We start from the raw sequence: 15774 nt of genomic DNA on the forward strand, positions 1-15774 counted from the left end.
CTGTTGAAACTTAGTGACTAAAATACCAATTCCAGTTACATCTGTCAAGAGCACAGCAAAATCTAAGTAACTAGACCAGGGTGAAAGGTCCTTCAACCCATGTAAATAAAGCCATCCATGTTCGGAGGAAGGTGTTGGGTGGTGGATGGGCAGGGGGATTTTCAGGCTGTCCCCAAACTGGCAGACTGCAGTGGGAAAAGAAGTATATAAGTTGCTGCAGGAGTACAACAGGACCTACCTCAGGTTTTCAGACCTGGGACTTCGTCTGGATGTCCCAGAATGTTGATAATCATTAGGTTTTATTCCCCTTGGTAAAAGGGTACATGCAGCATGTTCCAGGAGATGGAGGTTCAGCATTACCCTCGAGCCCTGAAGTGAGCAACTTTTATTGCATTTTACAATCCTCCTACCCCCAACTCCCTTGCCCTCCCTTTCCCCATTCAACTGGCATCAACCTGCATTTGTAAAATGAGGATTCTCCCTCTGACACTGGGAAAATCCAACAAAATCAACAACAGAGATGACTGATGGGCTAGCTTCGCTGGGATCAAAGCCTCACTGATCATTGGCTCCTCGCAATGTACATTCCAATCTGTTTGTTTCAAATTTTAGCACCAATGTTTTTTAAAGTTTATCAATTTTAATACTGACCTTGAGACTTCCCAGCCCACTCAGTCTTGGAATCAAATGTTTCATGAGGAGGCATCCAAAACCTTCAATCAAGAGAATACTAACATATTGCAGGCCTGCAACTCTGATAGTCCAAATTCTATTTGATATTTTGTGTGGCTCAATATATTTTTAAATTGAAATTAAGAATTGTATCTGCACTTTAAAAAAAACTGAATCAACAGTGCTTATTAAGGGTGGCACAGTAGTGTGTGCTGCTGCCTCACAGCTCCAGGAATCAATTCCGGCATTGGGTGACTGTGCGGAGTTTGCACGTTCTCCCAATGTCTACATGGGTTTCCTCCGGCTGCTCCCGTTTGCTCCCACAGTCCAAAAATGGACATTAGGTCCATTGGTGTCTCCAGAGGTGTAGGTTAGATTTAACCATGGTAAGTGTGTACAGTTACAGGGTGAGGGAGAGGGCCTGAGTATGATACTCTGTCAGAGTCAGTGCGGACTCAATGGGCCAAATGGCCTCTTCTGCATTGTAGGGATCCTATGATTCAATGATTAGAGCTGCACAATCTGTTTGCTTTATCTACATATGTAGCACAAACATTTTGAGATGTACAGACTTTGCAGGGAGCCACTGAAAACTACTTTCTGCCTTTCTGAGACCATTTTCATGCCTCAAATCACAGCTACTCACCTCACAGCCTTAATTCCAAAGAAGTAAAGTACCAACAACTTCCCCCCATCTCCATTAGGATGGAAAGACTCTAAATAATAAAACTGAAGGAACTAAAAATTGTTACCAATAAGAGTAAGTTCTGGATCAAGCTCTGTGCAATATCATGGAGCACCATCACCACAAGGATGGCAACAATTTGGAAAGGTCCAGTATCACCTTCTCAGATGAATGCGGGATGGGCAAGTTCAGCTTTCCTCGTACCGTGCAGAAGTGCAAGGAGACACCTGCCCTGAATACATAAAAAGCCACTAAAAGTTTTATGTAATTGTGTTACAGTCTTCAGAAGTGGGAACTTACATATTTTTGCATCTTGGTGCAGGTTTGTATTTATTATATTCTATATAATCATTTTAACATTTATTTTCAAATTATCATGGAGAAAACATACAATATGAGACTCCCTGCTCACCAACTTTCATCTGAGAAAGATGAGGCATGTGGCCGAAGTATTAAGAGTAGAATGTAAAATTTAGCTACTTAGCAAAAGAGTCTGTCAGTAAATTGTTTTAAAACATTCCCTACTTGCCTGGATGGGTGCAGCTCCAACAACACTCAAGAAGCTTGACACCATCCAGGACAAAGCAGCCTGCTTGATTGGCACCACATCTACAAACATCCATTCCCTTCACCACCGACGCTCAGTAGCAGCAGTGTGTACTACCTACAAGATGCACTGCAGCAATTCACCAAAGATCCTTAGACAGAACCTTCCAAACCCACAACCACTTCCATCAAGAAGGACAAGGGCAGCAGATAAATGGGAACACCACCACCTACAAGTTTCCCTCCAAGCCACTCGCCGTCCTGACTTGGAAATATATCGCCGTTCCTTCGCAGTCGCTGGGTCAAAATCCTGGAATTCCCTCCCTAACGGCATTGTGGGTCAACCCACAGCACGTGGACTGCAGCGATTCAAGAAGGCAGCTCACCACCACCTTCTCAGGGGAGACTAGGGATGGGCAATAAATGCTGGCCAGCCAGCAATGCCCATGTCCCATAAATGAGTTTTTAAAAAGTTGAAAATTCAATTTCTGCAGCAAGGAAAAGCAAAAAACAGACACACAGTTGTCCAGAAACTCCAAGATTCTGCATCAGTAAATCATACCATTGCTAGTTGTGAATTAGATTCAACAAATCTACTCATTTGTGGATTTAGTCCAGAAAAAAAATGAGCTGAAAAATTACTGGAATGGCATTAAATGCCCAACTGCCATTCCTACCTGGTTTAGCTGACATATGACTTTAGTCCTGTATTACTGTATATACATTTGGACTTTCAGAAAGCTTTTGACTAGGTATCACAAAATGGATTATTTCATAAGAGATATAGGAGGGAAGATCCTGGATTGGATAGACTAGGTACAGCACATTTGGGCGACATGGTAGCACAGTGGTTGGCACTACTGTCTCACAGCTCCAGGGCCCTGGGTTCAATTCCGGCTTCGGGTCATTGTGTGGAGTTTGCACATTCTCCCTGTGTCTGTGTAGGTTTCCTCTGGGTGTTCCGGTTTCCTCCCACAGTCCAAAGATGTGTGGGTTAGGTTGATTGGCCATGCTAAATTGCCACTTAGTGTCCCAGGGGTGTAGGTTAGAAGGGTTAGCGGGGTAAATATGTGGGGTTAGGGGATAGGGCCTGGGTGGGATTGTTGTTGGTGCAGACTTGATGGGCCGAATGGCCTCCTTCTGCACTGTATGACTGACTGAGGTGTCACACTCATGGGGTTGTTACTAATTGAAATAGTTATGTGGGAGACCAGTTGCTCGTAGATTCCCACAAGGATCCATGTTAGGACTATTGCTGTTCAGGATCTATATTAATCAGGAGTTACATGAAGATGTTGTGGGTACTATCCCACAAGTCCAAGATGACATGCAGTCAAGTGTTAACATCCTCAATGAGAAGAAGAGATCTCAATGCAATGGGGAAATAGGCCCACATCCGACAGTGTAATTTAACATAAAGGCAGTGTTATTTATGCACATGGCTGGGCTAACACCAAGCACACATATTTAAACAGATCTTAGAGTTACAAATTGGTGTATAACCAATGTCAAGTCTATTGCAAAGACAAACCCAGAATAGGATGTATAGTCAGGATGATCCAGCATAAAAGAAGAACTGTGGTATCCTTGTACAAGACCTTGCTTAGGCCCTATTTGGAACACCTGTCCAGTTTGGTTGTTGCAAGTGGTGAGTGATTTTGAGATCCTGAATAAAGTTTGAAGAAGGACCCCTGGAAAGATCGCTAGTTTTAAAACCCTTCGTTATCACAATAATCTTAGAGAGTTGGGTCTCTTTACGCTAGAAGAGCATGAATTTCAAGTCAATTTAATTATTTGAAATTATGAAGGGGCCATACCATACCAGTCTGGACAGGCTATTTCAATTAGACTAGAGAAAATATGTGTCATACATATAGGCTCTGTAAGGTAGGTGTCAGAAGGAGTTCCTGTATGCAGGGTTACTGACCTTTGAATTTACTGTAGTTGGCTCTTGTGGTGAGTGCAGATTTGCTGCTAAAGTTCACAAAGACGTTTGAGTTCCTTACTGCAGCTAATATCACTGTGTACAAAAATTCAGTGGGTGTTGGAGAGGAATTTTCCATGTTCCTATTTCCTGGATTGGTCTAGGTAATCTCAAATCAGGTTCTAATCAGGTTTCACCATGTTCTGGAGCTAAATGCTTACCAAGCCCTATGGGAGGTCATTTTACTTTTTGAGTTTAGCAACACCGTGAAAGCATCACAAGCAACTGGGGTGGCACAGTGGTTAGCACTGCTGCCTCACAGCTCCAGGGACCCGAGTTCAGTTCCCTGCTTGGGTCACTGTCTGTGTGGAGTCTGGACGTTCTCCCTGTGTCTGCTTGGGTTTCTTCCAGGTGCTCCAGCTTCTTCCCACAGTCCAAAGACGTACAGGTTAGGTGAATTGGCCATGCTAAATTCTCCCTCAGTGTGCCCGAACAGGCGCTGGAGTGTGGTGACCAGGGGATTTTCACAGTAACTTCACATAAGGCCCAGAGCAATTTTCTGCCATCCCTCCCCTTTGAACAAAAGAGTTTCCTTAAGATGTTATGGAGGGCATTAGCTATGTGAGGAGGTTGGAGAAACTTGGTTTGTTCTCACTGCAACGACAGAGGTTTAAGGGCGACTTGATTGAAGTCTACGAGATTATGAGGGGCATGGACAGAGAGGATAGTCAGAAGCCTTTTCCCAGGGTGGAAGAGTCAATTACTAGGGGGCATAGGTTTAAAGGAGATGTACGAGGCAAGTTTTTTTACACAGAGGGTGGTGGGTGCCTGGAACTCGCCGCTGGGGGAGGTAGTGGAAGCAGATACGATAGTGACATTTAAGGGGCGTCTGGACAAATACATGAATAGGATGGGAATAGAGGCATATGGTCCCCTGTTGATGTAAGCCTACTTGTGACTAATAAATAAACTTTACCTTTGCTTTACTTTTAATGCTGAATTAAAAAACTTTTCAGATCATTCATTGGATCTCTTCGTAATTTTGTAAATTTAGTGCTGAATCTTTTTATCATTATGATAAAGAAGGGCCACATACATTCTCCTACTACTAAACACTAACCATGAGAAGGTAGAAAGAGCACTACCCATGTATATAAATAAGCTAGCATGCATGCACTAGAAATCTTTCTGCCTTAGGTCAGTTTGGTGTTCCTAGATTTTCTATTTTCGACAATTTGTTCCAGTGTCAATTCTAATGAGGTGAGTGGTTTTTGTTCCATCGTAACATTGAGATGCCAAATGCATGGAGACAAATTTCACCACATGGTGCAGTGTGTTTCCTGATGACTGCTGCAAAAAAAAAGTTTAAACACTAAAGCTACTATTATACTGAACTTAGAGGAGTGCTAATGTTGCTGGCACCTGATAACACATATTTCAACCAGCAAATGACAACTCCAATGTAAACTTGCTTAACCTACTAAATCCAGATGCCAGGAAGACCCAGTCAAAGTAGCCAAAGGGTTTGGTTTTGTGCATCAGGCTGGTTTACATTGGAACTGTCTCCTGTTGCACAGAGCCACAATGTCAAAAACTGACAGTCCGAACATGCTCAGCATAAAAATACATTTATAAAAATAGTACATAAGGCCCAGAGCAATTTTGTGCCATCCCTCCCCTTTGAACAAAGGAGTTTCCTTAAGGTGTTATGAAGGGCATTAGCTATGAGGAGAGGTTGAAGAAACTTGGTTTGTTCTCACTGGAACGACGGAGGTTGAGGGGCGACCTGACAGAAGTCTACAAGATTCTGAGGGGCATGGACAGAGTGGATAGTCAGAAGCTTTTTCCCCAGGGTGGAAGAATCAATTACTAGGGGGCATAGGTTTAAGATGCGAGAGACAAGGTTTAAAGGAGATGTTCGAGGCAAGTCTTTTACACAGAGGGTGGTGGGTGCCTGGAACTTGTTGCCGGGGAGGTAGTAGAAGCAGATACAATAATGACTTTTAAGGGGTGTCTTGACAAATACATGAATAGGATGGGAATAGAGGGATATAGTCCCCGGAAGGGTAGGGGGTTTTAGTTCAGTCGGGCAAGCATGGTTGGTTCAGGCTTGGAGGCCTGTTCCTGTGTTGTAATTTTCTTTGTTCTATTCAAGATGCCTCAGGTGTCAAATAGTGCAAACTGATCAGGTACATTAAAGCTCATGTTAGAAATGATTTAAATTTATAATAATAAAAGAAGCATTCATCCTTCAAACTTTGTATTAAGAGAAGGATAAGTAAACCTTTTGTTTGAATGAGGAGTTTTGTGGAGTACGTTCAATGGTGCAAAGATATTTAATCCTACCTGATCATATCATTTTCACCAGGTATTGTCATTCAAATTGAGTGTCCTGTTTAGACTCTGAGGCCTGAGCTGCCACTTTCCCTGATCAATGGCTTCTCCCTGTATAACCCTACCCGACACCTCCCAACCACTGCACCCCCACATACACCCCACAAGCACTGCCCGCCCTCTCCCCCACCTCCCACTTTACTAGCAATTCCTCATTTTGGACTGTGGACTTATTTGGGCAGGGGTTTGTGGGGTGGGGAGGCATTGCTTTCCCACCTGTGCCCAATTAAATTTCAGGCAGAAAGGCTTGTGGGCAGCCTTTCTATGTTGATGCTAATTGAGGCCCTTCAGTGGAAATTAATGCCCACTTAAGGACCTCATCCCACCATTGCTAATATTCAACGAGCAGTAAGCAGGGGAGTCACCACACAGGGAGCCCAAAAGCAAACTCAGCAAGCTCTGAATGGGGGGGGGGGGGGGGGGGGGGGGGGGGGGGCGTCAAGAGATGCCAAGCTTTGTTAGAAACTAGAGGTATTGATTGATAAGAGAAACTTGGCGCAGGAGTTTGCAGCCCTTGACTGCCCTAGAGCAGAGTTCCAGTCTTTACACGGTGGCATGGCACGGTGGAACAGTGGTTAGCACTGCTGCCTCACCACACCAGGGACCCGGGTTCAATTCTGGCCTCGGGTGACTGTCTGTGTGGGGTTTGCACATTCTCCCCATGTCTGCATGTGTTTCCTCTGGGTGCTCCAGTTTCCTCCTACACTCTAAAAGAGTGCTAGTTAGGTACATTGATCCAAACAGGCGCTGGACTGTGATGACTAGGGGAATTTCACAGTAACTTCATTGCAGTGTAAATGTAAGCCTTCTTGTGACTAATAAATAAACTTAACTTTCTCCTGGCTAACACCCAGTGGAGAGCCTGCAGGCTTCTGATTGGCCAGCAGCTCTCGGGGATGGGATTTCTGTCCCAGTCCACACTGGCCAGTTAAGTGCCTCAATGGACAATGGGCCGAACCTGGTGGAGATGACCTGGCGCTCCCGCCAGTTCTCTAACTGGCAGGCAAGACCACGTTGCCAAGTATTAAATTCTATCCAATGTTATATCATAAGTTTTAAAGCTGTTAGACCTAAACTGTGCCTTCACCTCTTCCGAGGTAATGCATCCCTGCTTATAGCTTTCTAGTTCCTTACTCAAACTACATGATTTACATGTTTTAAATTATCTTTAAAAATATGAAACACAAACAATTTTAATAAGAACTGGTTCTTATTAATCAGAGCTCCTTCCCTGCTGCCATCAGACTTTTGAATGGACTTATCTTGTATTAAGTTGACCTTTCTCTACACCCTAGCTATGACTGTAACACTACATTCTGCACTCTTTCATTTCCTTCTCTATGAACGGTATGCTCTGTCTGTATAGTGCGGAAGAAACAATACTTTTCACTGTAATCTAACACATGTGACAATAATAAATCAAATCAAATTAAAATGGTTCATCTACTGTGACATTTTTCAAAAGTGGTCTGGGGTATAGCTCTAATGTTTAGTTCTAAAGTGGAGTCACGCTTATCCCTTTACAAGCTTACAGGAGGAGCAGGAATAGTCCATTTGGCCCCTTGAGGCAGCTTCACTGTTCAAGAACAGCTTCTTCCCTGCTGTCATCAGACCTTTGAATGGTCCTACCATATATTAAGCTGATCTTTCTCTTCACCGTACCTGTAACTGCAACACTATATTCTGCACCCTCTCCTTTCCTTTTTCCCTATGTACTCTATGAACAGTATGTTTTGCCTGTATATCGTGCAAGAAACAATACTTTTCACTGTATTCCAGTACACGTGGCAATAATAAATCAAATCAAATCAATAAGATTGTGCCTGATCTGATTTGTGGCCTCAACTTCATTTTCCTTCCTACCCCCTATACTCTTTGACTCAGTTTAAGTCCCTGTGGACAAGTGACCTATGTTGCGTATCTGAAGCCTGTCACTTTAAGACAGTACAGCAGAAGTGAGTCACCTGACTTGAGGGACCAATGGAAACTGAGAGTGAGTGATCACACCTGAGGGTGAAGTCCTCCCCAAGGCAGAATCATCCAGCAGCCATGTAAAGACTGGAGCTCTGCTCCAGGGCAGCCAAGGACTGCAAACACTTGCACCAAGTTTCTGTTATCAATCAATACTTTTTGTTCCTAACAAGCTTGAAATCTCTTGATGCTGGAGTGCCACAACATAACCTACAACAGCAAATGCAAGCAATTTTAGTTGCCATTACATTCCTGAGGTGTTTGAAGTAGCTGCTTGTATAAATTTCAGGCTCTGGATCGTTAGAATACAGCATTATGAACACACAAATTAGGAGCAGGAGTAGGCCACTCGGCCCCTCATGTCTACTCCGCTATTCAATAATCATGGCTGATCTGAATGTAACTTCAACTCCACATTCCTGCTTATTCCCAATAACCTTTCACCCCCTCGTTAATCAAGAATCTGTCCATGTCAGCCTTAAAAATATTCAAAGACTCTGCTTCCACTGCCTTTTCAGGGAGAGAGTTCCAGAGATTCACAACCCTCTGAAAGAAAAAAATCTCTTCATCTGTCTTAAATTGGCAACCCCTTATTTTTAAAAGGTGACCCTTAGTTCTAGATTCTCCGACAAGAGGAAACATTCTATCCACATGCACCCTTCAGGATCTTAAAGGTTTTGATTATATCTTACTCTTCTAAACTCTAGTGGATACAATCCTAACCTGTCCAACCTTTCCTCATACGACAACCCTTCCATTCCTGGTATTAGTCCGGTAAACCTTCTCTGAACTGATTCTAATGCATTCCGTGATTGGGCTTTCTCTGACTATGCAGCAAATGGTGATGATCTGAGGAGACTGGTTGCCCATGAGGGTGGTGGAAGCTGGGATAATCAAGAGGAAATTTAATGGGCACATAAAGGAAATCAATTTGTATGGCTATGGGGATAAAGTAGCAGACTGGGACTGCCTGGTTGGTCAGCATGATTTTGTGAAGGGGAGGTCGTGTCTCACAAATTTGATTGACTTCTTTGAGGAAGTGACAAGAAAAATTGACCAGGGCAGGGCGGTGGCTGTTGTATACATGGACTTTAGTAAAGCCTTCGATAAGGTTCCTCATGGCAGGCTGATACAGAAGGTGAAGTCATAGGGGATCCGAGGTGGGCTGGTCAGATGGATACAAAACTGGCTTGGGCATAGAAAGCTGAGAGTAGCAGTGGAAGGGTACTTTTCTAACTGGAGATCTGTGACAAGGATCAGTGCTGGAGCCTCTGTAATTTGTAATATATATATAAATGATTTGGAGGAAAATGTAGGTAGTCTGATTAGTAAATTTGCAGATGATACAAAAATTGGGGAGTAGTGGATAGTGAGGAGGATTGTCAAAGGATACAGCAGGATATAAATCGGCTGGAGACCTGGGCCGAAAGATGGCAGATGGAATTTAACCCGGATAAATGAGAGGTGATGCGATTTGGAAGGTATACTGCAGAAGGAAAGTATACAGTAAATGGTAGAGTCCTTAGAAATATTAGCATACAGAGGGATCTAGGCGTGCAGATCCACAGTTCCCTGAAGGTGGCAACTCGGGTGGACAAGGTGCTCAAGAAGGCGTATGGCATGCTGGCCTTCATCGGTCAGGGCGTTGAGTATAGGAATTGGAAAATCATGTTGCAGCTGTATAAGACTTTGGCTAGGCCCCATTTGGAATATTGTGTATAATTCTGGTCACCACACTACCGGAAGGGTGTTGATGCATTGGAAAGGGTGCAGAAGAGACTTACCAGGATGTTGCCTGGTTTGGAGGATATGGACTATGAAGAAAGGTTGAAAAAACTTGAATTGTTTTCGTTGGAGCGTCGGAGGATGAGGGGGGACCTGATAGAGGTTTACAATATTATGACAGGCTTGGATATAGTGGATGGTCAGAGTCTTTTTCCCAGAGTTGAAGGGTCAATTGCTCAGGGGCATAGGTTGAGAGTGAGAGGGGAAAGTTTAAAAGAGATGGAAGGGGCAAGTTTTTCACACAGAGGGTGGTGAATGCCTGGAACGTGCTGCTGGAGGAGGTGGTGGAAGCAGATTCTATCACAACGTTCAAGAGGCATCTGGATAGATACATGAATAGGCAGGGGATAGAGGGATATGGACCACATAGAGGCAAGAAAATATTAGATTAGAGAGGAATCTGTGACAGCACAGACTTGGTGGGCTGAAGGGCCTGTTCCTGTGCTGTACAGTAGTTTGTTCTTTGTTCTAGGAGAATAGGCACTGACATAATGGGCCGAATGGCCTCCTTCTGTGTGATTAAGGCTTTCTGGGCTTCCTTTTTGTTTAAAGATTGTTTAACATCTGTGCCAAATTGTAATTTCTGGATAATGATAGACTGGCAGAAGTGCTTAATAGCATAGAGATATCGGCTATGATGCTAGGAGAGACAGGGAGAGTATGGAGGAGCTCAGAGTGCAGGGAAAACCTGGCAAGGCTGGGGACTCCGGTCCTGTTAAATTTGTTTCTTTTGTATTCGACCTGGCAGAGCAGCCAAACTGACAGACCGACCAGCTGCTGGGCAGTAAAACCAGCGGCAAGATGAGACAGTCTTACATCCACATGAACTAACCGAGCAATTACGGGGGAGAAAGGAGCACAGATCAGTCGGGGGTGAGTGCGGTGATGGGAACAAGCTTGACAATCAGGAGGGAGCTAAAGGTCAGAACTTGGTGGGGAGCAGTGGAGAGTGACAATCAGGAGGGATGGAGCTTGTGACTGAAGCTGATGGGGGTGAAACTTGCCAATCATGTTGGGTGGGAGAAAGGAGCTGTCTAATTCAATTAACTGACATCCTGATTAATAATGTATACAGTACAAAAGAGAAAAGGTTTGTTTTATTCACACTCTACAACTATGTCAGAGCTAAGGAACAAAATCGGTGCAATTTGATGTAGCCACTACGTAGAGGAACAAATTTGCAAGGAATTTCTTTTCTCTTTATTCGTTCGCGGGATGTGGGTGACGCTGGCAAGGCCAGTACTTGTTGCCCATCCCTAATTGCCTTTAAAATGAAGGGCTTTCTCAGCCATTTCTGAGGGCAGAAAAGTATCATCAGAGGATGAGACTTTTCCTTCCTTTCCTTCCTGAGCCAAATGGGTTTTTACAACAGTTGATGATCACTGTCAGAAACTAGCTTTTGTGTTCCAGATTTATTAATTGAATTTAAATTCCACAAGCTGCCATAGTGGGATTCAAACACGTGTCCCCAGGGCCTGAGCCTGGGCCTCTGGATTACCAGTTCAGTCACATTACTGCTACATCACCATCTCCCCTGGGAATTACAGAAAGGTGCAAGAATTGTAAAGTGTTGCTGAAAAAAGAGACAGGCTGTCAACGCTTTCTTTCTTCTACCAGAATGCTGCCTGGTCTGGAGGGTTGTAGGTAGGAGGGGAGGTTGGATAAACTCAGATTGTTTTCACCGGAAAGACGGAGGCTCAGGGGTGACCTGATAGAAGTTTACGAAATTATGAGAGTCATAGATACGGTAGATAGTCAGAGGCTTTGGAAAGGTCAACTACAAGAGGGCACAAGTTTAAAGTGGGAGGGGGTAAGTTAAGGGGAGATGTGCGGGGAAAGTTTTTCGGACAGCGGGTGGTAAGTGCCTGGAACGCACTGCCAGTGGAGGTGGTGGGAGCAGGCACGTTCGCAATGTTCAAGGTGTATCTTGATAGACACATGAATGGGAGGTGAACAGAGGGATAGAAACCGCATATCGATGCAGGCTTGGTGGGTCGAAGGGCCTGTCCTGTATTGTTCTTTGTTGGGAAAAAGGTGGGACATATGGATCAAGTCTCAGTCGGGGAGCATTTAGGAGACAGTGTTTATTCTAAGGTTTATGTTGGTTATTGGAAAAGAACAAAGACCAATCCAGAGTAAGAATAATTAATTGAGGGAAAGCCAACTGCAAAGGTTGACAATAGATCTGAGGCAAATAAATTGGAGTCAAGGGTTGGCAGGAAAATCTGAACAATGAGCTACCTTTAAAGAAGAGATAGTTCAGGCACAGTCACAGTATATTCCCTTGAAGGGGAAAGAGAGGGCAAACAAATCCAGAGCTCCCTTCATGATGAAAGAATTAGAGATTAAGATTTAAAAAGTGTACTTATGACAGAAGTCAGGTGGATAAGACAGCTGAGAACCAGGCTGAATATAAAAAGTTCAGAAATGAAAAAGCAAATAAGAGAAGCAAAGAAGGAGCATGAAAAGAGACTGGCAGTTAACATAAAACAAAATCCCAAAGTCTTCTATAGACATATAAATAGAAGAAGGAAGGTAAAAGGAGGGGTAAGGTCAGTTAGGATCCAAAAAACTGTATTTACACAGGGAGACATGGACTGAGCGAAGGTATTAAATGCATACTTTACATCTGTCTTCACCAAGGAAGAAGATGCTGCACAGATCGTGATGAAAGAGGAGGTACTTCAGATATTTGGGGGGCTTAAAATTGAGAAGGAGGTGTTGGCTCGGCTTTGTGTATTTAAATTTGAGAAGGCACCAACATTAGATGAGAAACATCCAAGAAAAGTGAGAGTGGAAATTGCAGGGGCACTGGTCATAATCTTTCAGCATTCCTCAGACTCAGGGGTGGTGCCAGAGGACTGGAAATTTGTAAATGTTACATCCTTGTTCAAAAAAAGGGTGTAAAGATTAGCCCAGCAACCACAGGCCAGTCAGTTTAACTTCAATGGTGGGAAAACTTCCAGAAATAACAATTTGGGACACTCGGGTTAGCTAAGGAAAGCCACCATGGTTTTCTTAAGGGAAAAATTGTGTTTAACTAACTTGCTGGAGTTTTTTGAAGAGGCAACAGAAAGGCTGGTGAGGGTAATGATGTTGATGTAGTTAGTGGACACGTACTTTCAAAAGGCATTTGACTCATTGCCACACAACAGGCCTGCTGTCAGCAAAGTTATAGCTTATGGAAGAAAAAGTATAGTAGCAAATGGATATGAAATTGACTGAGTGACAGGGAGCAGAGTCAATGGATGTTTTTCAGGCTGGTGGAAGATTTGTAGTGGAGTTTCCCGGAAGATGGTGTTGGTACTCTTATTCTTCCTGATATATTAAAAACCTCATGTTGTACACAGCCCAATTTCAAAATTTGCAAATGATTTGAAACTTGGAAGCATTGTGAACTGTGGGGAGGACTTCAAAAAGACATAGAAAAGTTGATTGACAAGTGGCAGATGAAGTTTAATGAGAGAAGTGTGAAATGATTCTTTGTGGTAGGAAGAACATAGGCAGAGAAAATAAAGGCTATAATTCTAAAGGTGGTGCAGGAGCAGAGAGATTTGGGTGCATATGCACATAAGTCATTGAAGACGGCAGAACAGGTTGAGAAAGCAGTTAACAAAGCGTACAGTATTCCAGGCTTTATTATAGGGGCATAGAGTACAAGAGCAAGGAGGTTATCCTGAACTTGAATAAGACACTGGTTCAGCCTCAACTGGATTATTACTTGCAGTTTGGGCGCTACACTTCAGGAAAGATGCGAGTATTAGAGAGAATGCAGAAAAGATTCAAGAGAATGGCTCTAGGGATGAGGCACTTCGATTATGCAGGCAGATTGGAGAAGTTCGGGCTGTTTTCCTTGGTGAAGGGGAGGGTGAGAAAAGTTTTGAGAGGTGTTCAAAATCATGATCTGTCTGGACAGTGTAGATAAGGCAAAAACTGTTCCTTATCCTGTGGAAGGATTGAGAACTAGAAGGCACAGATTTAAGGTAACTGGCAAAAGAAACAATAGAGGTATGCAGTGAAACTTCTCCACACAGCGAGTGGTTAAGATCTGAATGCCCTGCCTGGTGATATGGTTGGCAGTGGCCTGGCACTGTCAACCTGTGCCAGGGGGCAATGCTGGGGCGAACCCTAGTGGGAGCCTCATGGTGCGGGCAGGGGTAAGAGGGGGAGTCATTCATATGTGGAGGTTGGTTGGTGCAGATGTGGGAACTGGGGATGCCATACAAGCTGTGATGCAGCCAGAAAGTATGGTGTATCTGAAAAAGTTGGTAAGTGTTGTAGTGGACATGCTGAATTTCCTTAGCCACCTGCGAAAGTAGAGGCATTGATGGACTTTCTTAGCTATAGCATCAGCATGGAGGGACCAGGACAGGCTGTTGGTGTTCTGGACACCTTGAAACGTGAAGCTCTCGACCATTTTCACTTCATCCCCTTTGATGTAGACAGGGGCATGTCTTCCACTACTATTATTTTAAATTATGACTTTGTTTCACTCATAGAGGAGCCAATGCCAGACAGGAATGGGCAGATAGCAAGAACAAAATGGCAGTGCCACATTTACCGCTCCATTCCTGCCAATGTCCAGATCTCTGCAACTTTAGTGTGGACTAGAAACAGGTGTGGGAGCTTTCTTAGCTCAGTCAAATTGTAATCCAATGGCATCAATATAATCCTGATACGATGATGAGGCATTGCATGCACATTCCCGAGGGATTGCTGCAGGTTGCTCAAAATGTAAAGTTTATAGAAAGATAGTCAGGATCAGAAACACTCTGACTAAAAAGATTATGGGAGCTGATTTCATGAATCATTTTAAAATGGATTGGGATATGTAGTTGGGATTGGAGAAAAAGTGGGGATAAGGAACTATGCTCTTTCAAAGAGGCAGCATAGGCATAATAGACCAAATGGCCTCCTGCTGTGTTATAAGTTTCTCTGTTCAATGAAATGTTTTTTTGTGAAGTTAGGAGCAAAAAGGACTCAGTATTCCTATCTTCACAAAAATCAACTCCACACATTTCCCATTCTCAGAACCCAACTACGGGTTCCAGCACCCCCACCCCCCCACCCACCTTAGCTTTCTTGGACTTGTTGGGCTCCACAGTGGAGCTGCCAGACTTCCCACCCCTTCCAATGACCAGGCTGCTTGGAAAGTGCAAACGCCTCACCGATGGAATGTTAATGAGGCTAATACCAAATATGGCTCTGGCCTTTCACTGCTTCTAACAGGTTGTTTCATGCCCCATTCCTTCCTAACCATGGAAGTAATTGTGTGAAATCTAACCCTTCAGAGATCATCCACAGGGTTACTATTCAAAGAACTAAAATTAGGGAAAACCATCTCCCAGAACGATGGGCGGACTTCCAGAACAGGATTTTTCACAGCTACGTACCTCCATAATGAAATATTGATCTCATTCTTTAGTATCCAACCCACTTGCAACACAATACAAATACTGGAGAATGAGGTTGTACTTCACCATAGTTGGTAAGTCTTGTCCAATCCCTACTACACTAACAGTTGCCACCTTAGTTGTCATCGAAAAGAGGTGTTATCTTGCCATCTTTCCATTCGATCAGTATTTCTCCATGTTTTAAAGATGGGGATCGAGAAGCATCATGTTGGAATTTGAATCCTTTAGTCAGGGATGTTTTTTCGTCTGCAGATTCAGCAACAATTCCGCCTCGTAACTTTTTCTTTCTACTATTGAGTGAAATCAACAAACATGTACGTGTTTAAAAGTATTACTGATATATATGGGTTTTGACTTGATTTATTATAGTCGCATGTATTACA

This window comes from Mustelus asterias, chromosome 1 (assembly GCF_964213995.1).
Source record: "Mustelus asterias chromosome 1, sMusAst1.hap1.1, whole genome shotgun sequence".
NCBI classification, from domain to species: Eukaryota; Metazoa; Chordata; class Chondrichthyes; order Carcharhiniformes; family Triakidae; genus Mustelus; species Mustelus asterias.